General features: G+C 39.8%; 1 long non-coding RNA gene across 1 annotated transcript; it reads left to right on the top strand.

The window, feature by feature from the left end:
* The first annotated feature begins 605 nt into the window (after window positions 1–605).
* On the top strand, window positions 606–869 carry LOC116551537. Its single transcript, XR_004268989.1, has 2 exons — window positions 606–637; window positions 796–869. It is a non-coding gene; the product is annotated as an uncharacterized LOC116551537 (long non-coding RNA).
* Window positions 870–16,039: the final 15,170 nt, after the last annotated feature.

The raw sequence follows: 16,039 nt of genomic DNA, 5'->3' as shown, positions 1-16,039 counted from the left end.
TGGAACATCATACACCAGGGCCTGTCAGGTGGTGGAGGCCTAGGGGAGGGATAGCATTAGGAGAAATACCTAATGTAGATGACAGGTTGATGGGTGCAGCAAACCACCACAGCATTTGTATACCTTTGTAACAAACCTGCATGTTCTGCACCTGTATCCCAGAACTTAAGTATAATAATATTTTTAAAAAGCCATGAGACATTATAACATAGAGCCAAATTTTAATAAATGATTTTTTAAAACTTTTAAAAGTGCCTGATGGAAATAGAAAGACAAAAAAAAAGAAAAAAAGAAAAAGAAAATGTGAGATATATATATATACATACACACACAGACACACACACACACACACATACACACACACACATACACACACCATGGAATATTACTCAGCCGTGAAAAAGGAATGAAATATTAATAATGACATTCACAGCAATCTGGATGGAATTGGACTATTATTTGAAGTGAAGTACAGAAATGGAAAACCAAACATCATATGTTCTCACTCATGTGGGAGCTAAGCTATTAGGTTGCAAAAGCATAAGAATGATACACTGGACTTTGGCACTCAGGGGAAAGGGTCAGAAGGGGGTGAGGGATAAAAGACTTCAAATTATGTTCAGTGTATACTGCTCAGGTGATGGGTGCAACAAATCTCAGAAATCACCGCTAAAGAACTTACTCATGTAACCAAATACCACCTGTTCCCCAAAAACCTATAGAAATAAAAAATTTAAAAGTAATAACTTTTTTTAAGAAAAAGACTACACATTGCGTACTGCATATACTGCTCAGGTAATAGGCACACCAAAATCTCAGAAATCACCACAAAAGAACTTATTCATGTAACCAAATACCATCTGTTCTCCCAAAGCCTATGGAAATAAAAAATTAAAAAGTAATAAGAGTAGCTTTTTTTTTTTTTTTTGAGTTGGGGTCTTGCTCTCTCTCCCAGGCTGGAGTGCAATAGCATGATCTCGGCTCACTGCAACCTTCACTTCCTGGGTTCAAGTGATTCTCCTGACTCAGCCTACCGAGTAGCTGGGATTACAGCCAGGCACCACCATGCCCGGCTAACTTTTTGTATCTTTAATAGAGACAGGGTTTCACCATGTTGGCCAGACTAGTCTTGAACTCCTGACCTTGTGATCTGCCTGCCTCGGCCTTCCAAAATAATTTTTTTAAAAAGGCTACACATTGGGTACTGTGTACACTGCTCGGGTGATGAGTGCACAAAAATCTCAGAAATCACCACTAAAGAACTTATTCATGTAACAAAACACCACCTGTTTCCCCCGAAACATAGTGAAATAAAAAATAAATTTTAAAAAGGAAAGTGTGGTAAGTATACACAATGAAATACTACTTAGCCTTTAAAAAGGGGGGAAATCCTGTCCGTTGTGACAACATTGGTGTATCTGGAGGAAATTATGCCAAATGAAATAAGCCAGGTGCAGAAAAATACCACATGACCTCACTTATATGTGGAATCTAATAAGGTTGAACTCATGGAAGTAGAGAGTAGAACATACAGTCACCAGAGCCTGGAATGGGGCATGGAGACCGAGGGAACGAGCTGTCCATCAAAGGGTACAAAGTTTCACAAACATGGGAGAAAAAGGTTTTGAGATCTACCGCACAGCTTCATGACTATTATCAATAATAATGTAGTTTATATTTCAATATAACTAAGAGAGTAAGAGTAAATTTCAAATGTCTCACCATAAGAAATTATAGGGAAGCAAGGTGATGGATATGTTAATTAGCTAGATTTAATCATGTCACCTTGTATACATATATCAAAACATCGTGTTGTATGCTATACATGAATACAATTATGACTTGTCAATCAAAAATAATATTAATAATCAATTTTTGAAATTACATTTAAAAATAAATAAACTTAAAAAAAGTTTAGTTATGAATACAAAGGGTGAGGTTGCTTGGTCCTTGGCTGCAAGGGGCCCTGGTATTAAGGAAAGGGGTGTGTGTGTGTGTGTGTGTGTGTGTGTGTGTGTGCGCGCACAGATAAGTGCGTGTATGTGTGTGTGTATGTGTGCATGTGTGTATGTGTGCGTGCGTGTGTGTGTGTGTGTGGTGGGAAAGAAGGGGATCCTTCCCAGCATTCTGAAGGGAGAACAGGTATTTCTCCCAGGGTAAGTGATACAAGTAGGTTTGTGGACTTGGAAGAAGCATAATTATAATTCCATTCTCACATCTCTTTTGTTATAAGGTGGGAAGCAAAACTGTCCACTAAGAGTAAGGGATGAAGGTGGGAAGCTAGAGACTAGAAGGGACCAGGCAAGAGACCAGGAAATACTAGTTCTTCATTGCTAATTTCAGTCTCATCTACTCATTTTTGTTAAACCTTTGAAGCCTATTATTGCTTGGCCACAATAGATTCTAGCATAAGCATGTATCTAACTTGCATATAATTTTATTTATTTATTTATTCTTTCTTTTTTTTTTTGACAGGGTCTTACTCTGACAGCCAGGCTGGAGTACAGTGGTGCAACCACAGTCCGCTGCGGCCTCGACCTCCCAGGCTTCGGTAATCCTCCTGCCTCAGCCTCCTCACTAGCTGAGACTACAGGTACACATCACCATGCCCAGCTAACTTTTGTACGTTTTGTGGAGTCAGGGATTTGCCATGTTGCCCAGGCTGGTTTTGAGCTCCTGGACTCATGCTATCTACCCACTTCCCAGCACTTTGGCCTCCTGAAGTGCTGGGAATACAGACCTGAGCCACTGTGCCCAGCCTACATATAATTATATTTAGTTAGTTTATGTTTAACATATCAACTTTTGATCACTTAAAGAAATCATGAATTATAGTCTAAAATATTTTCTTTAAGTCATTCTGTATTATTGACATGACCTTGAAATTTCCACAACACAAATTTATTTGAAATGTTTAATAAAATTGGCTACTTCTAAAAGTAAAAAAAAGAAATACTAGTTCCTATGGAGAATGAGGCAGAGAAACAATTTCTGGCGGAGTTAGGAGCCCTGTTGAAATTGGTGGCCACAAATGTGTAGTGACATGAATCTGCTGCACTGTGATGTTTTCTTTAGCAGAACTCACTCAGTAGCTGAAATTATGAGCTCTGGGCTCAGCGCCGGAGTATTGCCAGAATACAGCCAAGGGAGACTGGGGCTCGGGGTACTGAGGTCCTAGAGAAAGGACAGTTGAAATAGTGAGCTCTGGCATCTCAGAGGTCCCCATAAAGAACAATATTATAATATTTTTAAAACTATTATTAACACACAACACTTCCTATGTTCTAGGCAATATTTTAAGCACTTCATATAAATAATTCTCAACACACATATGAGAACAGTACTAGTATTTTCTTCATTTTGTAGGTTATGAAACTAAAGCACAGAAAACTTAACTTGACCAAAGCCGCAGCTAAAGCCTGAAGAGTCAAGATTTGAACTCATGCAGTTGGCTCTAGAGCCCATGTTCATAACTATATGTTATCTGTCTCCATCCTTTGTCTCTTGGCATCTCTTTCTGTGACATCCAGGGACAGACATTCCTTTCTACTCAATGGGAGAAACAAATGAGCCAGACTTGCTGCATTGTGATATATACACACGCAGATGTAGCCAAGATATAGGAAGCAAAGTTGGGACATTTTCAACTCCACTTTTTTCTTCTAAAATACCTATGTGAGCTATAACACTTGATGTTCCATCCCAGAGGGAACACGAAGCATTCCTCTTTAGCATATATGACACCCTACCCCATTGTCGCCACTACCCACGTGCATGAGTGGCACTGGTTAGCACGCCATCTAACAAGCTGATGAGGCAGCAGGACAATCAGGAAGGACCACTGCCCGCATCTCCTCCCTTTACTCCGTGACACCCTAAATCTCTACTGGAGATTGTCTTCTTTGCATCCAGTGGAAGTGCACACACTCTATGAGAGCTCTTAACTACCCAGTCAGTCATGTATAGTTCAGTCTGAAAGATTTTTCCTGAACTCGACTTTTGATGGTTAGAAAGAGTTATAGGGAATGAGGCCATGAAAGGGAAAGAAAAAAGAGGTGTAGAATGGCAAAACGCTTCGTCTGCTCAAAATTTTATCTTCCAGCTGACGGAGATCATTGCATTTAGTTTTATTTACAGAACATTCAGATTGAACTGTGCAGACCCATGCTAAGACTTAATCTAGGCAGTGATTCACTCCTAAATTAGATGAATTTTCAGAATAGATATATTTCCAATGTCTTAAGATAATGAAATCTTGCTTTTTTAAAATCACAGATATTGCACATAATATGCACTTTTCATAAACTGTAGTTTCTTTGTGATCCTTTAAAAACCTGCAGCTATATAGAAATATCTTATCAATGATGAAAACAAAGGAAGTTGTTGCTGCTTTGTTTGACCTAGCAGTAGAAGGACTTATCACACTATGGTGCCTCATGCTTATAATGGACTGTGTGAGTTGGGCGTTTTCTCACCATTTTTTAAACATTTCTTTCCCCCTAGCGCTTGTCCAGGTGCTCCGATTTCTTTCCAAAGTCACAAAACACAATATGGGTTGAACATCTGGTTCGTAAAAGTCCTTTTGAAGGCGAAGCAGAGTGCCTCTCAGGTCAGAGAAAGATAATAGAAGAAAGCTATGCAGGATGATTCCTACCAGATATTGCTTGGGGCACATCTTGTTCATTGCAAACCTGGAAAGTTATTGTCCTTCCTGGATACTTAGCTGTCTGGTACTGTAATTGGAAAGTATTCACAAACCAAGCATTCACCCAGAAAAAAAAAAAAAAAGGTGGGAGAGTAAACATCCCTGTGCCCTAAACTTGCAGTCTTGAAAGGTGTAATAAGTATTTCATGCACACTGTACAGCTGGGTTTCTGTGAAGTTTTTTTTGATACAGTAGCCATTTCAAAGATTAAAGTACTTAATGGCAAAAATATAAAGCTCAGAAAGCAAGAAAAAAAAAGGTTGAGGCCACTCACATGAATGAATGACAGACAAATTCTGTATTTGATAAATCCTATAAGGCTTGCTGAACTTGAGGCTGTAATATAATAAAAGTTTCCGCTAGTCACTACAAATTTTGTGTGGGAGCAATGGATTTTGCTGAGCCATCTATGTGTCAGCCAGCGTGCAAGACCTTTGAGAGCAGGAATCTTGTCTGTCTTGATCAACACTGGGTCCCTTTTGCCTGGCCCATGGCTCTGCACCACACGGACCCCAAATAATTTGTTGAATGCTTTAAAGACCTGATTACCCAGCCTAAATCATTCTATCAATTGCCTGTGAAATGTTTGCCAAAAATACATCTATCTATGAAATAGTTATTACTAAAATTTGACACACAAATACATAGCTTATTAACTATATTTTCCCCTTGGACGTATCTGTGTTTTAATGGAAACATTCAATTTACCTCTTCTATTCAAACAAGAAAGAAACAAAACAGATCTTTTCCCTTAGCCAAGACCTTCCAGAAGGATATATTGCCTTCAGAATTATTAAGTAAATCTCTACTCATTTGAGTTCAAATCCTGAACATTCAATTGAGCCAGAAAAGAAAAAACTATTGTCCAAACAATTAAAAGGGCAAAAAACAAACCAGGGCACCTATTACCCAATAAAGCTCCAAGATGTGTTACAAACACATACTGAACCAGCACAAAGCCTGAGAAGAATCCAATAGCATCCACTACTGGAACAAGCTAGTCTCAGAGGAGGACAATTATCAAGTGTCCTACTGAAGTGTCCTATCAATGTTTACCTCTCTGTTATTTAGTCCAATCAAGTACGAAGTCACCCGTGAAATACCATGATGCTCCCTCAGTGGCTCATCCATAGCCTCTGACTCTGCCCTCAGGAATTGTCCGACCCGAGGGACTCACTTTAACAGCTGTCTCTTACTCTGATTGAGTAACTTCGCAGAGAAACCACAAAGCACACAGCTCTGGTTTCATTCTTTTTTCTCTCTCTTCCTTTCTTCTCTTGCTCCCTTCCTCCTTCCTTTATTTCTGTTAATTTTTATGGTTCAAGGGTTAAAGCTATGCAGAGAGCAGAAGACATACTAAAATAAAAAAGGAAGATAATTTGAGAAGAGTTTAATAACTGGGCTATTAACAATAGTAGTAGCAGGAGTAGCAGGAGTAGTGCAGTACCCGGTATCTGGGCCAGGATCTAGGGATCTCACCACCCCTAGGCCTGAAGGGGCAAGGAAGAGGAGGAAAGTGAGACCGGATGGGCTGTGTGGGAAGGACCTCCTGACGGGAACGGAGCCCTTCCATTTGCTTTCAAAGACCCCACAGGGAGGGAGTCAGTGGAATAAATATTTTTTTCCTCCAGGTTCCTTCTCGTACTTCCCATTAACCTAAACCAAACGGAGGCCAGAGGGCAAGGGAGTCTGTTAGCATGTTCCACACAGGTCTGACTCCCAAGGCACGGATTATGGCAGAAAGGGAGTGGAGAGAAGGTCTGCAGCAGTAAACAGAAGACATTTGGTATCTACGATACCTTCATTCCCCAGACTTGATTTCTAGCTTGATGATGTAATTTGGATGTTTTTGAGCCAATTGTTTCCCTTCCTCAATTAGATTTCAGAGATTCTTTATTCTTCTGTGTGCTGACTATATGGCCTATTTTATTTTAATTTCATAGACCCTGATTGCCTGCTTTCTAAACTCAAGACTATTTCAAAAGTCACAAGCCAAAGTGCTCATTTAGAAAACCACTCTGGTATTTACTATCAGACAGAAAATGAAGGGTGTTTAAATATTCACTGTTAGGAATTTTAAAATCTAAGGTTACACACACACACACACACACACACACACACACACACACACTTTCCAGGTCACCTACACTGAAGAGTAAAAACTAAAATCTCTCCATTAGCACTGAAATGCTGGTTTGTTTAAAGTTAACCTCATAATCAATTCTGTGCTAAAATTCATCCACAGTGGCTTACAGACTTTATACAACAAGGGCCTAAACCTGGAATGATACATGGAAATCAAACTTAAAAACCATAAAGAATATTTTACTTGCAAAGTTTTTACATTGGTCACCTCTCTGCTCCAATAAATACCACAGCACAGGCAGAAATTCTGCCCTGCTCACCCTCATATGACCACAATAAAATTCCCCCAGTTTGTGTTTCCTATGAGAACTAGCATCTGATGGTATGCAGCCAGAGAATCATAAGCATTGCTTTAAAATACAAAATTATTTCAAATCTTACACAGGCTATTTTTTTTCAATAATGCATCCATTTATTTGAGTGGATTTTCAATCAAAACACCACATCCCTCAGGCGGGCTATTTAGGATACCCTATTTTCCATGTGGAAAAGTCATCACGGCAGATCAAATCACCCAGCTAAGCATACCTCTCCAGCACTCCACATCCAAAGCAGCTATTGCCAGGGCTGAAGACAGATGCCAGTGGATATCTCAAGACAAGTGAATGTAAATAAGTGGAGATACTTGAAGAGCAGATGTTTGACATTATCTCTTAATTTGCTCCACATATCTGTACTCAAACCAGAGTTTCTTGAAAGTAATTTAAGAAGTATCTGGTCCTCAATAATACCAGAAAAGGTGAGCAGCTGGCTCTTTAAAGCAGGTTCATGTTACTTACTGCAGGATCAAATTGCATTACACTTAGAACTAAAGCTACTTTAGATACCTCCATGTTTGGTCAGGAATATCTTTAAAATAATGATTCTAAATAGCTCCCATTATACTTTGTTCTTATTGAATTTTATATGTTCTCTGTCATTCATTTGACTTCTTATTGGGCAATCAGATAATAAGCTTTTTTTTTTTTAAAGTTCCACCAGGTTCAACATGACGTGGCAAAAAGAAAATGACCCTTGGAGAGAGTACCTGACCGCTATGGTTCAGACAAGCAGTCAAGCTTGGAGACCCCACGTGGAGGGAGCTGAGGGAATAAATACTTGATTTCATTCCCCTTCCTCCCTCTATTTGGCTTGAATTCCGTTTTATTCACTTATCAGTCTTGTGGTCTTGGACAAATTTATTAGCCTTTCTTAACCTTGATTTTTTTTTTCTTGCGCATTTAGAATGGTGATAATAAAAACCTATTCAGCTGGGTTGCTGTAAGGATTAAATAAAAATGTAAATCCCTTAGGATGTCACCTATAACACTTATCAAATAAACAGTAGTTCCTTCACATCCCTCTTCCTTCCCTTCTCCGCTTTTACTGAGCTTTTACTTCCAGGTAAAAGCAGCATTTACAAACAAGCTGGCAATCACAAAACTTTACCCTTCAAAGGGATCTTAAAGGTTACATCTTCTCCCTTTCAAACAGAAAAACTCTTTCCGTTATCCCATCTCTTCTTCTAATATATGGAAAACTCATTTTTAAATTAAGCTTACTCATACTGCTCTTATATAACTTTAATTGTTAAAAAGCGATTTCTTATTTTGATTAGATATCTACCTTCAGAAGACTTCTGTCAACTAACCACATACACAATGTCTAACTCTGCTATGGTATGAAACTCTTTCTGGGTTCAGAGGGATATACAGGGCTTACGCCTTGTTAAGACATTGGGTAGCTTTGTGACCATAAATAAATAATCATATTCCCTGAGCCTCAATTGATGTAGGAAATGGGGACAATACCGTCTGCCCAGCCTCCTCCCATGGGCTTTTATGGACCCTACCTAACCACTCTGCTGTTTTCTTCTGTTTGGACCGTGCTTCAACATTTCTTTGCATGACACCTTCAGTTCTTTCAGCAGTTTTTATGTGAAAGTTTTAAAGGACAAGCAAATATTTTATAACAGAAACTCTTGAAGAAAAATGCTTAAAAAATAGCAATACCCAGCAAGGACCTTCCAGTCATTGGGCAGCATGGAAAATGCTGTGAATATGAGAATCAATGCTCCAGACAAAGAAGAGATGGTCCCAGTATTACCAAGAAAATTTCACACCCTGCTGAGGGTGTGGCTGATTTAGGGAAGGCCTTTAGGTCCATCTAAGTAATTTACTTGAGATATAGTACAAAATGGGGAAGTGTTTGAAGGTTTTGAAGCTGGCAGGGAGCATAATAAATGGGGCATTGAAGGAGAAGAATCTGGCCCAAGGTATGGGAAATGTGAAAGCCTGGAATTAGAGATGTCAAATATACATTGCGCAGTAATACATGCATGAGCTGCTAAAGACCTGCACTGGTATGGTGGTTAGGGGATGAGTAGATAGAGGCACTCAAGAGATGGGGGAAGGGAACAGTTGGTAGGATGTGAGAGCTTCCTAGATACAGAGGAGAAAATAAGAGGAAGCATGAAAGGCACCTCTGAGTTCTCACATCTACATGTCTAGGAGAATTATGGATGCTTTGACCAGAGGCAGGAAAGATGTGAGAGAAAGAGACTTTCATGGAGTCCAGACCAGAGGTAGCAATTTCAGGGCCACCTGGGCAGGGGTAACAGGCACAGTGGAGGTAAAGCCATGTCTGGTCCTGCAGTTATCTAACGAGTTCAGCTCCAGCTCAGCTCTCCAATGTATCAAATACGCATCGGAGTAGATCGCCCAGTTTAGTTCCTGGGCCACTGCCGACTTGGTTTACATTAGTCTATTTGTGTTCTTCATTTCACAGTACTTTTTCTGTATCTCCGTCATTGCACTTATTCTACAGTTTATGATTCTATGTGCTGTTATAGTTCTTCATGTCCACCTTATCCTCTCTACCAGACTGTAAGCTGATTGAAAGTCAGGGACATGTCCAACTCTTCTTGGCATCCTATAGTGTGTCTAGAAAAGTACTTGCACATACCAGGTACTAATTAACATTTATAATAAATGAATGAATGAAGTATGAATGTGATCCAGGAGTCTGAATTGGCCACATGCTTGATGGGATCTTATGCTAAAAATGCAAACCAGGCAACACAGCAACATTGTAAGATTGGTGTGAGACCTGCCACCTCTACTCTAGGCACACAGCAATGAGTGATATGTATGAAAAAACTATTTAAAATAGAGAGTTCAAAAGCAAAAACAAAAATTGTCTTGGATGAAAATGAAGTCATAATTGAAAGCAGTGAGCCAGGAGTGAAGCTGCGGGCCTGCTGATCTCCAGGTACAGATGCAAGCAGAGGCACCTGGAGACCAGCCTTTGCACTGTGTTGGGGCTAAAATGGTTGCACACCAGGTGAAATGATGAGCCAGTGTTTCTTTTATATGCTGCTGTGTAACAAGCCACCCCAAAGCTTAGTGGCATAAAGCAACACATTTTATTATGCCCACGGATTCTATAGGTCAGGAACTCAGAAAGGGCAAAGAGATGGCTCTTCTCTGTCCCCTGTCTGGGGCCTCAGCTGGAACTACTTGAATGATTAGGAGTGACTTGAATGGCTGGTGGCCAGAACAACCGGGGCTGGAGAATTCATTTCCAAGATGGCTTCTTTACTCACATGTCAAGCCCAAGCTGGCATGGCTGAAGAACAGTCTCAAATGGAAGGGTAAACCTCACTACAAAATAGGGAAAGGCAGCAAGAAATGAGAAATAGACACACAAAATAACAAGTGTCTATAAGAATGCAGAAAAATGGGATATGCCACTGGTGGAAGTATAAATTAGTTCAATTCCTTGGAGAGGAATTTAGAAATATCTAGAAGAAATGAAAATGCATATCCTTTATCACACAGCAATTCCATTTGTAGGCAGAAATCAGAACTTTTCTTTCACTTACAAAAATGTTTACTGTGTTCATTAGAGATCGTTTTATAACAAAAACTACTATATTTCAGTGGCATTTAGGAGGAAGCACTTATTGAGCTTGGGCATCTGTAGGCTGGCTAGAGGTTAGCTGATCTAGGGATAGTTCACACCCACCTGGGGATCAGCTAATACAGGCTGAAATCAGCCAGGCAGCCCAGCTCTGATCCGTGTATCACATCCTCCTCCTGATGTTCTGCTCAAGGGAATGTCAGAGACTCGAGAGAACCAGCACAATCACATAGGCACCTCTCCAGTCTTTGGTCACATCATGCCTGCTAACATTTCATTGGCCAAAGCAAGTTACATGGCCAAACTCAAAGTCAAGGGACAGGAAAACATACTCTAGTGGAAGGAATCACAAAGTCACATGGCAAAAGATACAGATACAGGGAGCCGTGAAGAATTGAGGCCATTAATGCAATCTAACCACATTCACTGCAGAATTGTTTGTAATAAGATAAACGAAGAGAACCTAAGTGTTCATCAAAAAGGAGATGGATAGATAGATTGTGGTGGGGGGTGCCATATAGTGCCCATCTATCAGAGCACTATATGGCAAAGAAAATGAATAAACCAGGACTACCTGCATCAACATGTATAAACCTATAAAACAAAATGTTGATAGAAAATGAAGTTGCAAAATGAAATGTAGAGCACAAATCAATTTATGGAAGGCTCTGAACCAGGGTATAGTACATATTCTTTATGAATATATATGCATATAGTAATAGTAAAAGTGTAAAACATGGAGAAGAAAGGTACACTAAGCCTCAGGATAGTGATTACCTCTGGAAAAAGAGAGAGAAAAATGGGATCATGGAGGGAGACAAAGTGCTTCAGGAATATCTGTGCCATTTTATTTCCTAATATAAAAGATGTGGATCCAACATGGGAAAATATTAACATCTGTTAAATCTGAATGCTGAAGTACACAGATCTTACTTACATTAGTCAGGAGCTTTGATGAGAAAAGGGTTACAAAGAGCCAAACAGAGTTTTTGGCCCTGGAGTAGGAAAAATTGTCTGCTACAAACACCAGGAGGTTCTTTCTACTCTGTCTGCCTACCCCACTCCTGTCAATATTTGGAAACTGATTCAGATATGGATGCAAAGAAAATCAGACCAAAAAAGATTAGTCAGAATGAGCAAACTCCATTCCATCTAATTCCGATCACTTGTGGGCTTGGGGTTTAAATCCCAGACACACAAACTATTGCTTGTTCTTGTGACATGTTTGCCTGTTTCATGAGTCAGCAAATCAAGTTACTGGGGCACAGAATCAAGGTGCCTTTGTTAAGAGAACTGAGCTTAAAGGGAGTTATTTCACTTACTTTTTTTTTCTTTTTAAATTAAACTTTTATCAGAACATCTCAGTCTCTTCTTCTCCTAGAGGAAATGAAAGGGACGATTATAGAAAGAAAATAACACCCAAATTTTGTTAGCAAACATTAGGAAAATTTTAAATCATGGTGAGGAAAAACTGCCAGATGGCCTGAAAGTAAATAATACTGTGCGTGTGGGGGTTGGGAAGTAGAATGACGACGAAGCTCTTCGCTTTAAACATATGAGTAAAGCAAAAGCCAGAAAAAGAACATTGATTTTTAAGTAATATAAGGTTTGATACTTTTTTTTAGCAGAGTTAAATTTACTGTCATTTTATTTTTACTGTGTTACTTCCCTCTAAAAATGTTGTTTTGAAGTTGAAATGTACGCATAGGAAAAAGCATATGAAATTGTACAAGTATAACACAGGCTTTCTAGCTGGCTTGTGCTGTGGATCCATGAGTGGCTGTGTTACTATGTATTAATGGTAAACAGATGACAAGTCTTTGAAATAGCCGCTTAATTGAGGAAAATAGGATTGTTGGATGCAAGGCCACGAAGAGGCTAGCCTGCATATTTTCCAAAGGCACTCAGCCTGAAATGAATATCCTTGCCAATTTGCAATGCTGCATTCAACATTAATCTGAATGGTTTTTCTATGGAATTAGTTTAGAGTTATTATCTGCAATTCTGAAGTTGCTTTACGGTAGTTATTCAAGGAAAAATCTCTCTTCCCTCTTCCTACTCTCTTTCCTAGTTATTGATTAAATAGTTCTACTTCCAAAGTACATCCTGAATTTTTCCACTTCTCTGCATCTTCCTGGCCACCATCTCCCACGCTCCTTCAAGCTACTCTCAGTGTGAGGCCAATGGCTCCCCAGCAGTTCTCCTGGGGCCACTCTAGCCTTCTCTATCGTTCTGTACACCACAGCAAGAGCCATCCTTCTAAAATATAAAGCTGGTCCTTTGAAAACCTCCTTCCTTCACTTGCTTCCTATTGCCCTTAAAACCCTTACTATGGCTGACAAGATTCCACCTCCCTGCTGCAGACCCCACCCCCTCTCTCTCCTGATAGCCCTACCACTGCATGGTTTTTCTTTTTAATTTAAGTTACAATGTACTTACAGTAGAAAGTCAAAAGATTCTGCAAACTTCATTATGCCCCATCTGAGGAAATGTCACACCCTCGCTTCTGTCTCCCCAGAGGCTACCACTTGCAGCTAGTCAGCTGATTCTTTGGGATTTTGCCCACACATCTCTAAATACCATGCTTTAAAGGCTACTTTTATTTTTAAGCTTCTCCTGTTGGGTCCTTACTGTGAAAGATGACAATGCAACCCCCTACGTTGCTCTTCTACGTTCTCCCCTAACAACCCCTTCCCCATGCCTGTATCTTCAAATAGTCACCTGATCACTGAGGTTAGAGCAATACCCTGTGTTTGCATTATTTTGAGTAAGCAAACATTTTTACAGCTGAGCCATGTAGTACCAAAGGTTACTCTTCTCTTCCTGAATAACTTTTTTCCCCAAAAGTTGATAATTGTCCTTTTCTCCCTCATTGGCTTGATTTTCTTATCACGAAGTTAACCTTAAACTCTCCTACAGGTGTGTACACCTTCTCCGTCCTCTCAAACAATTAAGTCCATGACAATTTTTATCTTCTTAAATCTCCCTTGCCCAGGCTTCTACATCTGACGAGCAGCTGCCATCCTGGGATCTATCTTTAACATGACTTTTGTGGAATTTTAGAAGAAAACCAAGTGGTGCGTGTGTCCCATTTGCCATCTTTACCCAAACTTCCTAGTGTTCTTTCAGACATTTTCTAATGTGCCTCAGGGCCTTTAAATAGGCTGTTTTTCCTTCCTCACATCTTGTCCTTGTCTTTGCCTAATTTCTTCTCGCCCTTTAGATCTGAGCTTAAAGGTCACTTCTTCAGGGGCAGGTCCTGATTTCCCAATCAATCACCCTTGATATACTCTTTCATAATGCCCTGTACTTTTCCTTGGTAGCACTTATCACAAGTGTTAGAGTTGTGCAGTAATAACTTGAAATATTCATTTTTGGTTGGTTTTTTTTTTTCCCACAACTTATACATGACTTTTCCCCAAATCAGATGTATCCATTTACTCAAAGACAAGTAGAATTTGTATAGAGGGAATGACAAAAGCAAGAAACATTTAACACTCAGTCCTTCAATTTCCAAGAGGGGCTCGTGAGAATTAAAAGGGCAGCTTCAGGGGAATAGGAATGTAAAGCAGAGATGATGCTGTAACCTGAAAGAAGGTCCTGGGGACCAGATTGAGAAGAAGGGTGGAGGCAGCATCAGGACATCCGTCACCACCCTTGGCCAGCACCAGGGAGCCCTGGAAGACAGCAGCAGTGAACCTTGGTGGTATTTAAAATCTTTGACAATCTGATGCTAATATTCATTAGTATACAAACTATATATAAATCAAAAATTAAAAACATAGTCCCTTTTATTGTCTAAAGTATCTACACTAAATATAGCATAAAACTACTTCCCACGAAGAACAAGGCTTCTTCTGACCTAGCGTAGGAGACACATCATACAGTGTAACCTCCACCGTAACTCCTGTTACAAGTAAGTCACAGGTTAGCCGGATTTATGGTGAAGGGATGACTTCAAAAGCCTCAATTTTGCAAAGCACAATTCACGCAGAGCCATCTTTTGGAGACTATTTACCACAGGCCTTGATATTTAGATGGGAGAGTGGGAGGGAGAAAATGTACTTGAGTAGGACCAGACAATAGTAAAGCCCACCCTCTTGGCTTAAATCTATATTTATTTGTGTGGTCATTTGCTTGATTACGTCTGTCAAGACCAGGGATTGGCACATTCTGTTTAAAGGGCCAAATAATAAATGGTTTTGGCCTTGCAGTCCGCAGAGTCTCTGTCGCCCTTACTCAACTCTGCCATTGCAGTTTGAAAGCCACCAGGAACAATGTGTGAGTGAGTGGGTGTGGCTGTGCAAAATAAAATGCTTTTTATGAACACAAATATTTGGATTTCTTACAATTTGCATGTGTCACAAAGCACCACTCTTCCTTTGACTATTTTTTCTACTGTTTGCACATGTAAAAACCATTCTTAGCTCACAGGCGGCATGAAAACAGGCGGCAGGCCAGGTTTGGCCCAGGGGCTGAAGTTTGCCAGCCTCTAGTCTAGACTAAGTTCCGTAAAGGCAGAGACCGCGTCTGCCTTACTCACTCTTATGAAACCTGTATTTAGCACATCATAGCAGTGCTCAATAAATATTTATTAAATGACTGAATAGTTGATTTATAAACAAATTATAAAACCCTGAAGTGAGAATTTCTCTGAATAGCCTTTAGTGTTCACCTCAACATCTAATCTCTCCACTTAAAACCTAGCTTCAAAATTACATTTGCAGCCTTATTGACATTTTTCTGGAAATATAGCAGTATCAGTACACCCAAGTCTTGCTTACCCATGCTAAATGTGTCCAGAGTACCTTGAATAATCTGAAACTTCAATACTAAAGAGCGATGGCAGTTTACTGCCTTCTCAGCTTCTCAGAAAGTTGCAAGCACAGGACATGAATCAGTGGTATCATAAGTCCTGAGCCGCACATTGCTGTTAAAGTGTTAGTAATGTAACACCAAAGAATCCTGGAATTGCTAAAAAGTTGTCCTGGAGATTGTCGGTCAAATTCCTTTATTTTCTAGTCATCCTACTGGACATCCTTGCTTGGATGCCCAAACCACAGGACCTGGTGCCAAACCAATGGTCTTCCCTTTTTGCACAAGAACCTACTCCTCCTCTGACTTCCTTGTTTCTGTTAATAGCACCAACAGTCATCAATCCCTAAGGCTTAAAACTGGAATTTCCTTTTTCCTCTCCTTCTCGCTCATCATCCCATCTTCTCATTACTACAGGCCCAATTTAGGTCCTATTAATTCTTTTTCTAGACTTGACTAATATAGTCTCCTTGC

This window comes from Sapajus apella, unplaced genomic scaffold, assembly GCF_009761245.1.
Source record: "Sapajus apella isolate SASKATOON/1434 unplaced genomic scaffold, GSC_monkey_1.0 scaffold10, whole genome shotgun sequence".
Lineage (NCBI taxonomy): Eukaryota > Metazoa > Chordata > Mammalia > Primates > Cebidae > Sapajus > Sapajus apella.
Note: the sequence above shows the minus strand (reverse complement) of the source record. Positions and strands in the feature narration are given on the sequence as shown.